Consider the following 16,521-nt stretch of genomic DNA (forward strand, 5'->3'; position numbering starts at 1 on the left):
GCTTCATGCCGGAGACCAGACTCCAAGTGTGGAACCGGGTTTTGAACCCATGATACTTTGCATTGTCTTCCTGCCAAGACAGAGGTGTTTCCCCTGACATATCTTTCCAGCCCAAGGCAGTCTCTGGAAAGAAGAGGTATTCACTTTAACAACTGTTTTGATCAGGTTTTCCGGAAAGGTTGGTACGAAAATCTGAAAAGAACTGGCCCATTGGGCTAAGGGCTGATGGTGCAGATGTGACCCAGGCTAGACTTGGATCTTTTTTTTTTTTAAACTTTTATTTTTGGCGGCACAAGGTTACATGGTGCAGGCAACAAGGTCACAATTTCAGCACGTGTAAAAGACGTTACATTACATTTAGTAAGGTACATTGGTCACAGCAATACAAGGCAGTGGTCGCATGAGATATATACAAGTAAGTGTGCACATAGTAGGGGTAGTCACAGACGAGTGGGAGACAAGCCAGAGTTGGAGGGACTTGTACTTCTATTGTTAAGGTAAGTGTTGAATTCCGTCCAGATGTTACGGGGGCGAGATGTAGCAGGGAGCATGGATATGAACCCCTCCTCGCAATTGCGTGACCAGGTAAGCATCTGGAGCCATTTCCGGTGAGCCGGAGGGGAGGGATTTTTCCAATTCTGGAGAACGCATTTCTTGGCAACCATACATGCAATATTCAGAAATTTAGCTGAGCATCTAGTGTCATCGGTCGCCCAAGCGCCAAACAGGACGGCCAGGGGATCCGGGTCAATAACGACTCCAATGATGGCGGAGAGAGTTTCAAGGATACCCTCCCAGAAACCAAGCAGTTTGTTGCAAGACCAGAACATGTGTAGGTGGTCGGCCTCTGTCGCTCTGCAGCGGGGGCAGGGGTGTGTCGCAGTGTGAGCGAACCTAGAGGTTCTGTACGGAGTATAATAAAGTCTATTTAGGAGTTTGTACTGCATGGCACGAAAACGGAAGTTGAGGGAGACTCGTTGGGTGTGCAGGCACATGTTCTCCCAGGCCCCATCTGATATTTCCAGGCCCAGGTCGTCGGCCCAGCCATCCCGTGCCTTGAGAGTGGGAGTAGGGGAAGCAGCCTGAAATATCTTGTAGAGTGAGGAGACCACGCCGCGGGCGCCCCCTGAATTGGCAATGTATGCGATGGCTGGGTTGTCTGGGGGCTCGTCCGGGAATATGGGCCATTTGGACCTAAACGCGGCCCGCAGTCTATAATATTGGAGAGTTTCCAACGCGGTCCCGGTGTGACCCGGTTTCCAAGATCGGGGGTCAATAAACCTGCCTTCAGGATAGAAGTCCGTCAGTGCATGGTATCCCAGCTCCCCCCAGTGTCGGGCCAGCGCTGCGTCGTGTGTGGGTTCCAGGCCAGGAAAGGCCCACACGGGAAGCCACTTGTAGTACGGGAAGGCACCAGGCATCTGGGAAAGCATGCGAGACCAGGCCAAGAGAGTAGTGTAGAGAGGGTCAATAGGAGAGTCGGGTATGTATTGGTAATGCAGTAACGCAGACATTAGGTCAATGCCGGTGGTCGCCAAACTCTCCAGTTTGACATGGGGACGTGTTGGTGCACCAGGATACCAGTGGGTGGCATGCTGGGCCTGAGCTGCGTGCCAGTAAAGTGATACATTCGGGGCGGTAAGTCCCCCTAGTTTGTATGGAAGTGTCATGTCCGTCCACTTTTTGCGTACTGCGCCCGCGTGCCAAAGAAACTGAGCAAACAGTGTATGCAGTCTGGCAAAGTAGTCATTCCCAGGCCACACGGGTACGTTGCTAAATGTGTAGAGGAGTTTGGGGAGCAGAATCATTTTAATGAGGGAGAGCCGTCCAGCAATGGAGAGCGGGAGGGCTGGCCACCTGAGAATTTTAGTTTCGACAATGCGCGTTACCGCAGAGTAATTGTCAGCGAGAAGAGAGGACTTGGCCAAGGATATGTGCACGCCCAAATATCTAAAACCAGTCGGTGACCAACGGAGGGGGTATTCAGAGGCAGGTTGCTGGGTGGACTTAGTGAGCGGGAAGATCTCCGACTTGGAGTAATTGATAGTGAAGCCGGAGTGAGTGCCTATGCGGGTAATGTCCCTTAGTATTGAGTCAAGGTGTATTGCAGGGTCTCTGATGTATAGGAGAACATCGTCCGCATATAGAGATATAATTTCGGGGCTGTCTTTCAGTCTTATACCCTTGCGGGCGTGGTGAGCACGGACATAGTCTGCCATTGGTTCAATTGCTAAAGCGAACAGTATTGGAGAGAAGGGGCATCCCTGTCGGGTACCTCTGAACAGTGTGAAAAGATCAGAAGTTAGTGTATTGATCCTAACCCGTGCCACAGGGGAAGTGTAGAGCAATTTTATAAACCCAATCATGTTCGGGCCAATACCCATATTCTCAAGAACCAGCCAAGTGTATCTCCAGGAGACCATATCGAAGGCCTTCTGGGCGTCCAGTGTGACCACCACTGCTTGTGCCTCTTGGTCAATGCGGGACATTACGTTAAACAGTCTCCTGATGTTGTGGGAGGTGGACCTGCCCGGTACAAAGCCGGCCTGGTCATCATGGACCAGATATGTCATAATGGGCAGGAATCGGTTCGCTATAATTTTTGCGAAGATCTTTGTGTCGAGGTTCATCAGGGAGAGGGGTCTGTAGGACCCACATTCGTCGTCGGGCTTATCGGGCTTGAGCAGCACTGTAATGGCTGCCTCGCGCATAGAGAGGGGAAGAATAGAGACTCGGAGCGATTCATCCCAGACCTCGAGTAGCTTGGGGGCGAGTATAGCGACGTGTTCTTGATAGAAATCGGCGGTCAGACCGTCGGGCCCCGGGGCTTTGCCTTTGGGTAGGTCAGAGATGGCTGTAACTATCTCGTCGAGCGTGACTGGAGAGTCTAGTTCGTCACGGGTAGCGGAGGAGACCTCAGTGGTGGGGATCGAGTCAAGGAGTTCCCGCATGTGTTGTTCAGTGTGCTCAGCAGGCTGAGAGTAGAGAGATCTGTAAAATTCGGTAAATGTGTTCAGGATTTGTTGGTCAGCCCATTGAGCATTACCCTGTTCATCTTTAAGTGAGGTGATTTGCGTTCGGCCAGATTCCCATTTAGTTAGTGTCGCTAACGTTCTCCCGGGCCTCTCTCCCTCGCCATATTTCCTGGCCGCTTGAGGGCGACCAAGGAAATGAATCTCGCTGACGGCGAGTTTGTTGAAAGCTTGGAGTTCCTCAGAAATCTGGGCAAGAGTGGCGGGGTCGGCACCGGAGGCGCCTTGCAGTTCCAATTGTTTCAGTTTGCTTTCTGAACGGCTCAGCGCTGTTCTGATAGATTTCAGCACCCCGGCTTCCCGGGAGATAGACATACCCCTGATATACACCTTAAAGGCGTCCCACCTCACGGCGGCAGAGGTATCTCGGAGAGTATTCATTTCGAAGAAAGACAGAATATCGTCGAGTATTTCAGCCTTAAATACCACATCTCGCAGGGCGTCAGATTTAAAACGCCAGGTGCTGAACGTCGGGACGGGTACTCCTAGTCTGGCTGTGAGTGTGATCGGGGCATGATCAGAAAGCGTACGGGGTAGGATCTGGGAGCCCAACGCCCCTCCCATGACACCCTTCGAGACAAGAAACAAGTCTATCCTAGAAGAGCTCCCATGCACTGACGAATAGTAAGTGTAGTCTCTAAGATGTGGGTGTAGCGACCTCCAGGCATCACAAATGTCGAGGGTCTTAATGTGAGAGTGCAACCTGCGGGCGGCACTGGACAGAGGCCGTGGGTTGGATCCAGTCCTATCTAGGGCTGCATCAAGAATAAGATTCAAATCTCCCCCCCAAATGACCAGAGTTCCCACATATCCCAGCAGTATAGTGGCGATCTTATCAAAAAAATCGGGAGAATCGATATTGGGGCAATAGGTATTGACGAGTAGATATTCTTTGTTGGCCAAAGTGCAGTGTAGTATGACATAGCGTCCCTCAGGGTCAGTGTAGTTTTTATGCAGTGTGAACTTGATGGATTTATGGATCATGGTTAAAACCCCCCTGGATTGAGTGGAGTAGGAGGTAAAAAATCTAGCAGATCCCCATGCCGGGGCCATTGTTCGGGGGATGTGGCCATTGGAGTGTGTCTCCTGCAGGAACAGTATCTTGCAGTTATGTCTGTTGGCATATGCCATGATTTTGCGCGCCTTAGTGTGATTGCTTACCCCTCGGACATTCCATGACATTAAGACGGTTGCCATAACTGTGCCAGGAGTCTCATTATGTAACACGTGTTCTCAATGAACGTCTCGGACCCAACAATAGTGTGCGCCCCAAGGGTTGAGGCAAGATTTACGAACGTGGCCCATTAGTGCCGGCCACATGCAACCTCGTGTGCCTTTTGTAGATAACTCCCGGTTTCCCCCCCCACCCTCACCACCAACCCATGATCAGCAGTGTACATCCCACCCATCCCCAACGGTGCACAGTCGGACCGACCCCAACATGATCCAGCCAGTGCAAGAGCCCAACAGGGGCAAACCAAAAACAAAAAACTAGGAAGCAGTGCAATCGCAATGGGGTGCGCTATTGCCGTGTGCTAGCACGCTTGGGACACAAAGGCGTCCGTGAGAAAATAAACAGTGTTTGCGGTTTAGTGATGTATGTTACAGCCGTTACCTATGGCCGTACCGGCCTGGATGTGAAGTAGAGAGGTATTGCATTTGACGAGAACAGGAATCAACATGATCACTATGAGTGGACCTACAACATGCAAGATAGAAAGTACGTATCTGAGGGCTAAGGAACTGTGATTAAACCTACGTAGGTCCACATTGTATACCAGTGAATGCAGAGGTGTGGTCACTCATGGGTGTGAACAAAGAGTGGCATGAGACGATTTACCAATAAGCATAGTATCAAAGCATCGCAAAGCAAACATAAAATTCACTCATTATTCACAGTGTCATCTGCCGGAGGGTGGAGAGGAACATGTGCCTCGATGAATTTGACCGCCTCAGACGGCACTGTAAAAAAATAAAGTTTGCCGTTGAACGTGAACTTCAAGCGTGCAGGGAAAAGTATGGCGTAGGGGATGTGCCTTTCCCTGAGGAGTTTCTTCACTCCGAGGAACTGGCGACGCTCCTGCTGAACTCCGGTGGAAAAGTCGGGGAAAATCCTGATCACCTGCGAGTCCATTCGTAACTCGCCTTTTTCCCGTGCGAGGCGGAGGATTAAGTCACGGTCTTTGAAGCTCAGAACCTTGGCAATAATAGGCCTCGGAAAGTCACCGGGTTTAGGCCGGGATGACAGTGCTCTATGGGCCCTTTCGATGGTGAAGAAGGGGGACATGTCAGGGTTGCCCAGTAGTTCCTTCAGGAGGTCCTCGACCGCCGATTCCAGTCGACCCCTCAGCGCGTTTTCAGGGACACCAACGATGCGTATGTTGTTTCTACGCGACCTAGATTCAAGGTCATCACACTTGGCCTTGACCGCCTTCATATCCGAGACCAGAGTGGACACAGTGCCCTGCAGTGTAGAAATATTATCCTCGTTGGTGCCAATCCTATTTTCAGTCTCCGTGATTCGAGCCCCCTGTTGGTCCAGTTTAGCTCTGAGTGAGGCCACGTTGGCATTAATGTCATCAAGCTTTTCGTGGAAAGCTGCAAAGTTTCTGGCCATGGATTCCATTATCGCTGTGAGGTCAGTGGTGGGTGCCTCGTCGCATAGCGAGCCGTCGGCTGGGTCGCCTGGTGCGTGGGCCGAGTCAGGTCTCGGAGCGGCTTTAGCGAATTTGTCCATGGCCCCGGTTTTATTGATATTCCTTGATCTGTTAGACATCGTGGAAAGTGTTGCAGGGGCCCTAAGTGGGCAGAGTAAAGACACGAGTGAGGGGATGCAGGAGAGGTTCAAGGCCAATGATGGTGGTCCGGTCCGCCGATGTAAACAATCCTGACAGTGGCGGCAGGAGCCGTGTCAGCGGGGAGGTATAGAATAGTCGCAGGGACCAGGCCGCCCTAGATAATGAGGATGGAGGCCAGAACAGACCCCGAGTGAGCACCACAGAGAACTCAACCAGCAGGAGTGTGGGCCTTAGTGCAGGAGCGGGTGTTACCTGGGGCAGTGACGGCGGCACCCAGCAAGGATGAGCGCCAGAGTGAGGGCCTCGGCAACGATCCGGAGACCGCTGTGCTCGGAGGAAGGCGGCAGCGGGCCAATCCGGGTCCGGCGGGGTGCAGGGCCCCGCAGCGCCGCAGGGCACGGGCCCCGAAAGCAATCAAGGCGGCGCAGGGGCCAGCCGGGGCCGCGCAGCGCGGGGGGAGAGGCCCAGATAGAAATTGGCCTGTAATGGACTCGGGGCCAACGCAGCCCCGACGCGCAGCGGCCCCAGCAACCCCTCACCTGGTGTGCGCTCCGCGGTCATCCAGTCCGGGAGCGAGTGTCGTTCCTCCGGTCCTCGGGGTCCGCCGGGGGCGAATCAGATCCCAGCAGCGGTAGCAGGATATAGGCCGGGCGCAGGCAGTCAAGCCCGGCAGCGGGCACGACCCCTCCAGGAGGGCCGCACCGCCCAGGTGTCGAGCGGCGTGAAGGAGAGGAAGTCCGGCCGGGAGAACCGGCCACCCAGGCCCGAGGGCCCCGACCACGGAACGGGGAAAAAGTCCAGGATGGCCGGCGCAAGGCACGGCTCAAGCCGCAGCCGCCGGTCCAGCGAGGGGCTAGGCCCACCTCACGGCGCCCACAGCGCGGCCCGCGGGGCACCGCGGCATGAGTCCCAGCAGGCGGGCCAGTGGGAGGATGCAGCAGGGGAGGCAGTAATGGAGTGGCGGGAGCCGGGCAGAGAAACCCCGATGGGCCTCCAAGCGTCGCGGCAGCTCCGAGGCTCCCGCAGCGAAGATCTCCGGCACCCAAGATCCGATTCGAGCCAGGATCGCAGCAGTACGTAGCCCCCGTTGTAGGGAGGACAGGGGGACGGTCGAGGAGGTGCAGGGATGTATTAGTCCGCAGATGTCATCGGGTGAAGAGCGGCTGTGCACGGAGCTCAAGAGCTAGGCAGCCATCTTGCTGGCTGCTCAACAGCGCCCCCCAAACAAGTGGCTAGACTTGGATCTTGAAAGGATTATCTTTCATTTTGTTCTGGAAGATTTTGAAAACCTCAGCAGATGTATTTTGGGCAAGTATGATACATCGATGTAGAAACACCTACCTTTTCCTAACTAGAGCATGGCGTTAGCCTCTTTGGTGTCAAATGTAGGCTGCCTTGTCCGCTAGGTCTCTGGTTTTACATCAGTTACACTTGTTGTCTGTTTCTTCTTTAGGAGAACCAACTCACAATTGTACAAGCTATTTATGTTTTTAATAGGGTTTTTAGATCTTGCATAGTGAAGGGACCATGGTTTAAAGAATTCTGGTGATGCTATCCACAATGGTCATAAGGGCGCTGTGTGGAGAAGACATGTTTAATGGGGAAGCAATAAAGGCTTGGGTATAATTTCACACGGTAGTTTGTATCATGCGCCAACGAATTTGGGAGCAATGACAGTGGTTTTAGGAGGCATCCTGGTGAAGCTAGAAAATTAGAGGTGGTGGTTTGAAAAGGGTAGAGCTGTGATGCTGGAAGTTCCAACAGATGCATTGCATCCCATACCATCAAGTGGGTTGCCAGACATGTGGGTGAGGAGGCGGACAGTAGGGTTAGGTTCACCTTGTCCAGTTAGCCAAAAAAAAAATGTTGACGTCACTCTGTTCAGAGAAATATTGATCGTGATATTCAGGTAGCCCCTTGTCAGAATCTTGTCGGCGGTAGTTTGCTGATAGCATTTTTGTAGGGATCTTTGTGAAATTAAGCTAAGCAAGGTAATTCAGTGTACTGACTCCATGTGGATAGTTTGGCCATTTATTGGCAATGATCTGTGTTAGGGAAATGTTTCTTTTTACAGCTTTTCCTCCATTGACTTCAATTCAACCCTCCCCAACGTATTGCTATGATTAGAACCTTGTCCTGACTTTTCATTACTCACCTCATCTCTTTTGGGAGTACTGCTTAGCCCATATGAATACCAGTGCAGGGGGACCCTGGCCGCTTTACGAGAATCCTTTGTTTTTATATTGTTTTTATATTGTAGCAGGTATCACCTTACAGTGCAGTGCTGTAGGGGTACTTTGTATCTCTTTTTAGTTTTTCTTTTGTAACATTTCTATGACTTTTTCGAGGTGTCCAAAATGTGCTGGTGCCAGCAGTGATTTTTCTACTACGTTTTTCATTTTTATCGTCTGCACTTTTGTATTTGTTTCACATGATGGCATTTTGAGTACCATATACTGAAAATGGCTCTGCCAAGTGTTTATTCACCCTGTCCTTTGGCCACCCTGTCCACTGACCTTCTTCCTATCTTCTCAGGTCAGGAAATGCCATAAATGGTAAACACTTTCCTGGGAAAAGAGACAGTGTAAACATCTGTCCAGATGTGTAGGCTGAGATTGTCTAGTCCCAATACACACTTCAGACAGAGTTGTGTTGCTGGGCAGATGTGAGGCAAGGGGGTGTGCATGGTTGGACAGTTCTTGTCTATTTGACTGGTGCACATTCTTGCCAGTGGTGAGTTGGGGAAGACCATTGCTCAGTTTTGGCATAAAGGGAATAAGTAGTAATTGTGAGTCATGAAAGGTTGTCACCCTCTCAAGACCAGAGGATGACTGTTTAAGACAGTTAGCATTGCCTCCAGCCAAGACAAAGTAAAACCCTGTCCTTCTGAATCAATGACTAGAAGAGCCTAGTCAGTGCTTCAACTCTTGGGCTGGTGGGACCAACAAATCCAGACCCCTTCATGAGGATTCTGTCCTCAGACGCATCCTGGAACCATCCTGTGTGCAGATCAGCATCATCCAAGGCATCATTAGTGCATGAGCCCCAGTTCCTGAGTTTTGGCTTCCAACACTGCAGGTCGGCAGTTTGTGGCCCAAGACCTGTTCCCCTGCAGCTGCTGCTATCCATCATCCAAAAAAGGGGCCTTTCTGCAGCAGTGTCTTTCTCGTAGCCATGCGTCTTGTCTGTCGCCACCTGACGTGTGTTCTCTTCTGCTGACCATCTTAGTCATGAACTTGGGGTCTCCTGTCATCGTGGGTTCTATGATGGCTGTCATCCTGTGGTTTCTGGATTGTCCAGCTTCATGGTGTACGGAACTATTTCCTTGTAGCATGGAATCACTCCTCAGCAAGACCTAATTCTAAATCCAAAAACTACCGCTGCACTCAGTCTCCTGTTATCCCCTGCAACTGAAACTTTGACTGACGTGATCTGAGCTAATCTGAGAACCTTGGGGGTGGTTTTGCGATGAACTGTAGTAATAGGGATGGGGTTTGCATACATGTTTCAACTCCCACCTTGGGGATTGTATAATCATCAAGCCCACTGCCTAAAGCTCCCTTGCCTGATTGTGATCGGTGGTGTTCTGGTCAAAGAGCTCACTTAAGCTTCCCCTAGAAAGGTGTGGTTGGAAGAGTACCTCTAATCTACAGAGGTTCCTGTGAAAAACCTCAGGGTATTCTCACTTCTAGACCCCTTGGATCCTCTGCGCAGGTGGCCAGGGAAAGGCCATCTCTATTGGATCCTGACCCTGAGGGTGGATCACCTGGTTGGAGGGTCCTTAGCAACTGGGAGTGCAGTGGACTTGGGTGAGACATGGTATCCCCCTTTTCCTAATGACAACCAACCCAACCCATCTCCAACCTTTATGGGGTATTGTAAACCAGCTCCCCTTATTTCCCTTCAGTCACACCATTCTAGTACTGGGACAAGGAAGAGATGACTAGGAGTTGTACATACCAACATGCAGCTACACCACTCTGGTCCTGAGATGAGGAAGAGGGCCTCATAGGAATACCACTGCAAAGACCAGGCATGTCTCACTAATAAGCCTAACTATGGTCAAGCAATTGAAAGAGAGGACTCGCACCTGCAGCTCATTAACAAACCACAGGTGTATAAAAGATGGGAAGCCAAGAGACTGGGGGCAGGGAGAGAAATGAGAGACACTGCTGGGAGCCATTGTATGCAGAGCTGCTGTGTAGCGAGCACCGGAATACCAGGGAATTTCAGCAGCTGGCGGTCCGGACTGGTATGGCTTGGGAGCAAGGCAAGAGAAGGTGGTGTGCTAAAGGGCCATCCTTCTATGAAAGAAACAGAGTGCTCGTTCTCTTGTGGAGCTGCAAGAGTGTGTGAGTCCCTCAGGGGCAGAGGAGGAAACCCTAGACGCAGTAAAGTAGAATTGTGGCCAGTACAAAATGCAGAGTGCCTGCAAAGGAAGCCGGCTAGCTTCAGAGACCAGAAAACACAGTGTGAAAATGACCACTAGCACTGTGAGGGAAACATTGATTGTTAAAGTAAAGATTGTATCATAGTTGTCACATGTGTCTGAAAGAAGCAGAAAACGTTTTTGAAAGTCTCTGTCTGAACTGTTCATTAACACTTTACTTAATTATTTAGTCAAAGTATTTGCGTGCCTTGTGAAAAGAGAAGGAACCAGTTTGAAAGGTTGTAACCTGGGAAAGGGACTTTTACATTATGTAAAGAAGACAAAATCTTATCGCCCAACTTTATAAAGTGCATAAGGATATTTAAACATCGAACGGAATCAAAGTAAAACAGATGTTGTTTTTGAATACCAGATTGAATGCAAGTAAACGAAAGGTAAGTAAAACTAGAAATTTTGAACTTACAAAAACTGAAGTTGAAATTGAACAAGAGTGAAATAGAAATTAATTGAAGGATGAATGGAATGGAGCCAAATCAAGTATAAGTGGATAACTAAAGAAAGGCAGTGATTATGTTGTGAACTGTTTTGAACTACTATGGGAAGAGAACCCCAGTGCTTTTGTTGTGTACTGTTTTGAACTTGGGGAAGCGAACCACAGTGCTTCTGTTGTGAAATGCCTTAAACCCCAGGTCCTCATCCAGACTATGTCCTTTTAAGTCTATGGAGCATAATTTTGAGACTGTTTTGGAAAGGTTTTACACTTGGGGAAGGGGACTGAAAAGAAGCTTCGAGCTGGAAGAAGTTCAGAACTTTGGGTTAAGCACGGTTTCCTTTTTGGTTGCTGACATCCTTTCACATTGTATAGATTTAGTAGTGAGGGCAAGTATAGGTTCTGGACACAGACCGATTCATCAAACTCTTTGCTTCAGACATTCCTTAGATTTCATCAGGTAGGGAAATCCAACCTTATGTTAAGGCAAGTTATGCCTCTTTCCATCCTGACATTTAAGTTAATAAAAGTGAATCTGTTGCCTGTGCCCTTCACCATGATGCCTTCACATTACCTTTGTTATTTTCTTCACTTTTAAAGACTTCCATTAAAAGATACTTACAAGGGACCTTTTATTCTATGAGACGCTAGGCCCCCTTGCCTTTTCAGGGAAGGACTGCTAAATTGTTAGGGGCCTTATTGTATAAGGCAGGGTATTTGTTTCCATTGCTTTTCTACCGCTTTTTTATTTTTTATTTTATGTATTTATATAGCGCTGCAGCCTGCTATTTTGATTCACTTTACTGCCTGCAGTCTGTTTTTTTGCTAAACTAATTGCACTGTTTTCAGGGTAAATTGTGGACTATTTCAAGTGAGATCATCAACTGTATATATATATATATATATATATGTGTTATAAATAGTAAACACCAGCAAAATTATGGTGCGTTCAAAAGACTTGAAAAAATACCTTCCACTTGAAATGTGAAATTGCTAATTATAAATATATACATCTATGGTTTACCTTTAGTGGTAATTACCTACGTGCGATTTTGCATGCCTAGAGAGTTTTAAGGCCTAATAAATAGAATGTTTTTTTGTAAATTCTGTCTAATTTGATTGAGTGACCTGTGTGTGGCTCCCGTTACCATTACACCACCCTCACACATCCAGAGGTCTTGCCTTACTGCGCTGCTACACTACCTTGATTGTGTTTGTGTAGACCTACGTGTCAATAACCGTGTTCACTAACTAAGGTGGCCTCTCAGAAACCTCCCACGGGGCTGCTTCTGAAAATCCATCTAAACAATTCTGTAGCCATATGTGAGGAGAGTGTCCAGAAAGGTGGAGGAGTTGTCTGTGATACAAGTCTTGGTGATCACCATCAGATTAATATCTCGATCTAGGAGAAGGTGATGAATATTAGGGGAATGTTTGGCAGCTGACCCAGAGTTGAGGGTGCCTGTAGCCAATACATTTTTAGTACCTATTCATTTTAAAGGAGAAGACGACAGTAGTAAGGTCAAGTGACCAACGTACGAGGGTGGCGGATATAATGGATGATGCAGTATTGGGAGGCGGGTCAGGAGAGTTCAGGGCTCCCAATTGGTATCAAGGGTCTATAGAACTAGCAGTGCGAGGGGGCACAGGGTTTCAGAGGAGCAGAGGGAACTGGGTCTGGGAAGGTAGAGGTAGAGTAATCTGTAGCCTGGAGAGAGGAGATGGCATTGAAGATTTGTGCGGATGTCTGCCACCATGGTTGTTTCATTGTTGTAGAGGTTAAAAGTAAGGTTAGTTGTAGTGCAGCTGCAGGGGGAAACAGACCCTCTGGTGCCACCACGGAAAGGGCAGAAGTTAAGAATTGAGAAATTGCACTGCAGGATAAAGATCCAAGAGCTTGGATGGTGAAAGAAGAAGAGGATATCCGGGATCAGTTCCTTAGATTTGATGTTCAGGTATGTGCCTGCAATAGGCATGTCATAATTGCATTGAAGGGCACATGTCTTGGCTTTTTTAAAAGCAGTTCTGGAGATGCAATTTGTAGGGTTAAAAATTGTAAAACAATTCTTGTGTATGGGTGATGTCAGCATATTCAACAGTACACACTGTGGTCCAAGAGATTTTGTGGGGACTTCAGGCCCATGCAGATTTACTAAGGAGTAGAGTAAAGGAGACTAGATTGGTAGATATGCAATCTAACCAATAATACGAGAGTTCATTGAGCGAGTAGGTGTAATGAGGCTACAGCAAAGACAAGGAGAGTGAATATTACAGGAGCACGTAGAGCGAGAATGGAGTATGCAGAGAGGTACTAAACATACAAGTGACAGCAAAAAGTAAAGAAGTGAGATATCAAAATTGGTTTGGATAATTGCTTTAACAGTCTACTATTACTTGGAGTTCCTCATGGAATCTGGCACTCTTAAATTTCTGGGACTTTTTGGAGCATGGTGAAACAAATCAGTGGAGCTCCACGGCATGATCAGGCAATAATGTGTTACCAGCACAGAATAATTTCTGTAGCAGATATGCTGCAGCAGTAGCTTGAGATATGATGCTAGGGAACCCTTCGAAAGTAGATGATGTGCTTTCAATGGAGGAGGTGCCAAAAGATGGAGATTGGCCATCTCTCACAGAATGACCCAAGAGCTGAAAGTAATTGCTATACAGACCGACCCGATGATTCTATACAGATAGATTGGTACTATGCTGAAGGTTCATCAAGGGAAGTATCTGGACTGCACAAGTAAACGTTGGTGGCTGATCAGGTGTCGGGTTCAGTATTGCTGGATTATAAGAGTCAAGAATGTCTTTGGGAGATTATTTGGGTGCCAGTGCCGCCCCCCCCCCCCGAGGATCTGAATAAAGTAGACTACAACTTTCCTAATGTTTGGTGATGGCCAAACGTGCCCTGTAGTCTGAACTCTTTCAGCTGTTCCTTTGAGCACCGGTCAGAGCTTTGGTTTTTGATTTGGTGTGTCTTTTTGTTAACTTTGGTTTACCAATCACAAAATATGCTGCCTTGATTCTGGAGGACTTTCCCACCACAGGACTCTCGATCCCGCCACATAAATGGACGATTTTGTATAAATCAAAACGCGCTTTCCTCTGGGAATTGTTTGGGAATGTCATCTCGTGAAAAACTGCCATTCATCCAGAAACTGGCATGTCTTTGGCAATTTATGTGCATATAAAATGTAGGCTGGAATCCTTAGGATGCAGTACTTGCTTTGACTTGACTTACCTTTTCCATTCTCACAGGGTTAGGATAAGGCATGGCGAGGAAGTCTGTGCTGCTCTACACGATGCCTAGCATAATTGCGCTGATACGCGGCTGGTCTCATGACTGCTCTTCTGTTACAATGCTCCAAGCAATAGCATTGAGACATGTGTATATTCAGAATAGCAATGCAGGAATGGGGTAAAAGAAGGAGATGGAGCCGCACACAGGAGGAAGACAGGAAAGCCTGATCGGATCCCATTACTAATCTAATGTAGAAAGTTGTGCAGAGTTATGGCTGCACAAATGTATCGGGTTATGTTATGTGCATTTATAACGCGCACTACCACCCAAAGGCATCTTGGCGCAAGGACAGAAGTCAATACAAGCCACAACAGTGCCCTAGAATAGCAGAGTTTTCAGAGCTTTCCTGAATTGGAAATGATTTGCCATGGCTCTAAGGCCAGAGGGCAGCCCATTCCATAGCCTACTGGCAGTATGTGAAAATGCCCGCCCTCCTGCACAGACCCGGCGGACCTTTGAAACAACCACTAGTTTGGCATCTTCAGAATGCAGTGGTCTGCCAGGAACGTAGGGAAGAAATTTGTCCTGCAGGTATTCAGGTCCCGGTTTAAAAAAGGCACAGTGAACTAGACATAAATCCTTGAATGTAATCCTCTGTGCCACTGGAAGCCACTGGAGCGTACTACGCACCAGACTTATATGACCTCCGTAGGGAGAGGCGGTTGCCACCCGAGCAGCCAGATTCTGCAACAGCTGCAAGTGATGCACCAACCTAAGAGGTTTCACCAGATAAAGTGAATTACAATAGTCAATCTGACTGGGAATCAGGGAGGACACCACTAAGGGTTGCAACCGTTTAGGCAGAAACGGCAGGACACGGCGCAGAACCCTGAGAAAAAAGTGACCCGTCTTACAGACCGCACTAACCTACGGTATCATTGATAGATGGTAGGACAATAGGACCCCCAAATTCCTAACCATCTTCACTGGGGTGGGAAAGTCACGCAAAGTTGAAGGCCAAAAAGACCCAGACCATTCAGCAGAGGCTAGAGAAGACCCCACCACCAAGACTTCTGTCTTGTCCCCATTCAGCTTCAACCAATTCACACTCATCCACTTTCCTACTGCCGACAAACATTCCCAAAATTTAAGGGCCACTGTACCCAGATCCTGATCAAGACAGACCATGATCTGAGTGTAGTCGGCATAAGATTAGCAACAGAAACCGTAGGAATGCATTCAGGAGGAGAATGACAGAAAACATTGAAACCTTCACAACGGTCACTTTCTGGCACCGGCAGAGAAGTCTTTGCCGTCAGTCCTGTGCAACAAACTGTCCCTGGTTATAAAATGCTTTGGGACTAGTTTGTTAGGTACACCGGTTGACAAATGGTTTTTAATTGTGTGAGGCACATACGTTTAAAAATAAAACGATAAAATAATAAATGCATTCCATCAGGTCATTAATACAAGAGTAATGACTTCCTTCACTAAAGAAATAATGTATTCTAGTGCATGCATGCAAGTGCTTGGTGCAGCAAAGGGGTGACTTTTCTTTTCAGATGGGGTTTGCAGAACACGTCCATAGCAGAACAGACCCTGAGTAACATTTGGCAAACAAGAAAACAAACAAAATAGATGGACGGGCCACACACTTACATGTTTTCCAAACTGACCTCTAATTGAAACTGCTAGGTTTCTCAGTCGACAGCGAGACTCCCTCAGCCCAAGGACGCTCCCTCCAGCAAGTTCCTCAAAGATTTAAAAAATCGTACCTTTTCCAACCGTGCCCACCGATGTCGCCAGACAGCCTGTCTGTGGTCTTCAGAGAGCGACGACCTCAGACAAAGAAGCAGAGATATACAAGCATCAAAGTGCCAGCTAAATTAAATGCCAAGACCGATTTGAAGAAAGGTTAGTCCTAAAACACCTTTCATTTCACAGCTCTCACTCTCAGGTCAACCAACTTTGATCCCCTTATGTTCACATAGGTTTCAATACGAGAGAGTGGATTATTACCATGACTTCACGTCAAGGAACTATTCCAGAATTAGTTCAATACTAAATGCTTTGATTTCTAGACAGGATTTCAGGGTCAAACCCTCAGTCAGCTGTGGGCAAAGGGAATATGATTAGGTGTTGGAACCTTTTACTTTGGCCTATTAGATGGTGCTTAAGTGCCATTTATAAGCCAAAACTATCACAGCGTTTGCGCATTTACCACCCATTGGCTGCCCACGGCAATGCTAATCTCTACGGCCATTCCCATCCACTACTTGCTCCTCCTCACCTGGGATCTGTGTGTTCCCTTTATGATGTAACAACATGAAACTTTCCCCAGGCTATTTTTTCTAAGCGTCTGCTGAGAGTTAATTGCAGCTGTAAATGGCTACTAGTGTCATAAAAATGTCTTAACCAAGTGTGTCTTCAGCTACTTGGCTTGCATCTCTTCCATGCAGTGAAGTTCTGTTAAAAACAAGCAACGACAAAGTCAACGGATTTGGTTTCAGGTATTAGATAAGCATTTGCCAGGTACTGACATCATATGCCCAGGTAATTGCTCAATT

General features: G+C 48.1%; 1 protein-coding gene across 1 annotated transcript in view; it reads right to left on the bottom strand.

Annotated features, from left to right (window-relative positions):
• The window catches only part of TMEM44 (transmembrane protein 44), a 450,231-nt gene extending 434,582 nt beyond the window's left edge, over positions 1–15,649 (bottom strand). The window contains exon 1 of the mRNA XM_069618578.1: positions 15,631–15,649. The gene's annotated coding sequence lies outside the window, so the exon portion shown is untranslated. The remainder of the gene's footprint in view (positions 1–15,630) is intronic.
• Positions 15,650–16,521: the final 872 nt, after the last annotated feature.

The sequence above is a fragment of the Ambystoma mexicanum genome, chromosome 10 (genome assembly GCF_040938575.1).
Source record: "Ambystoma mexicanum isolate Mex_15411 chromosome 10, UKY_AmexF1_1, whole genome shotgun sequence".
NCBI classification, from domain to species: domain Eukaryota; kingdom Metazoa; phylum Chordata; class Amphibia; order Caudata; family Ambystomatidae; genus Ambystoma; species Ambystoma mexicanum.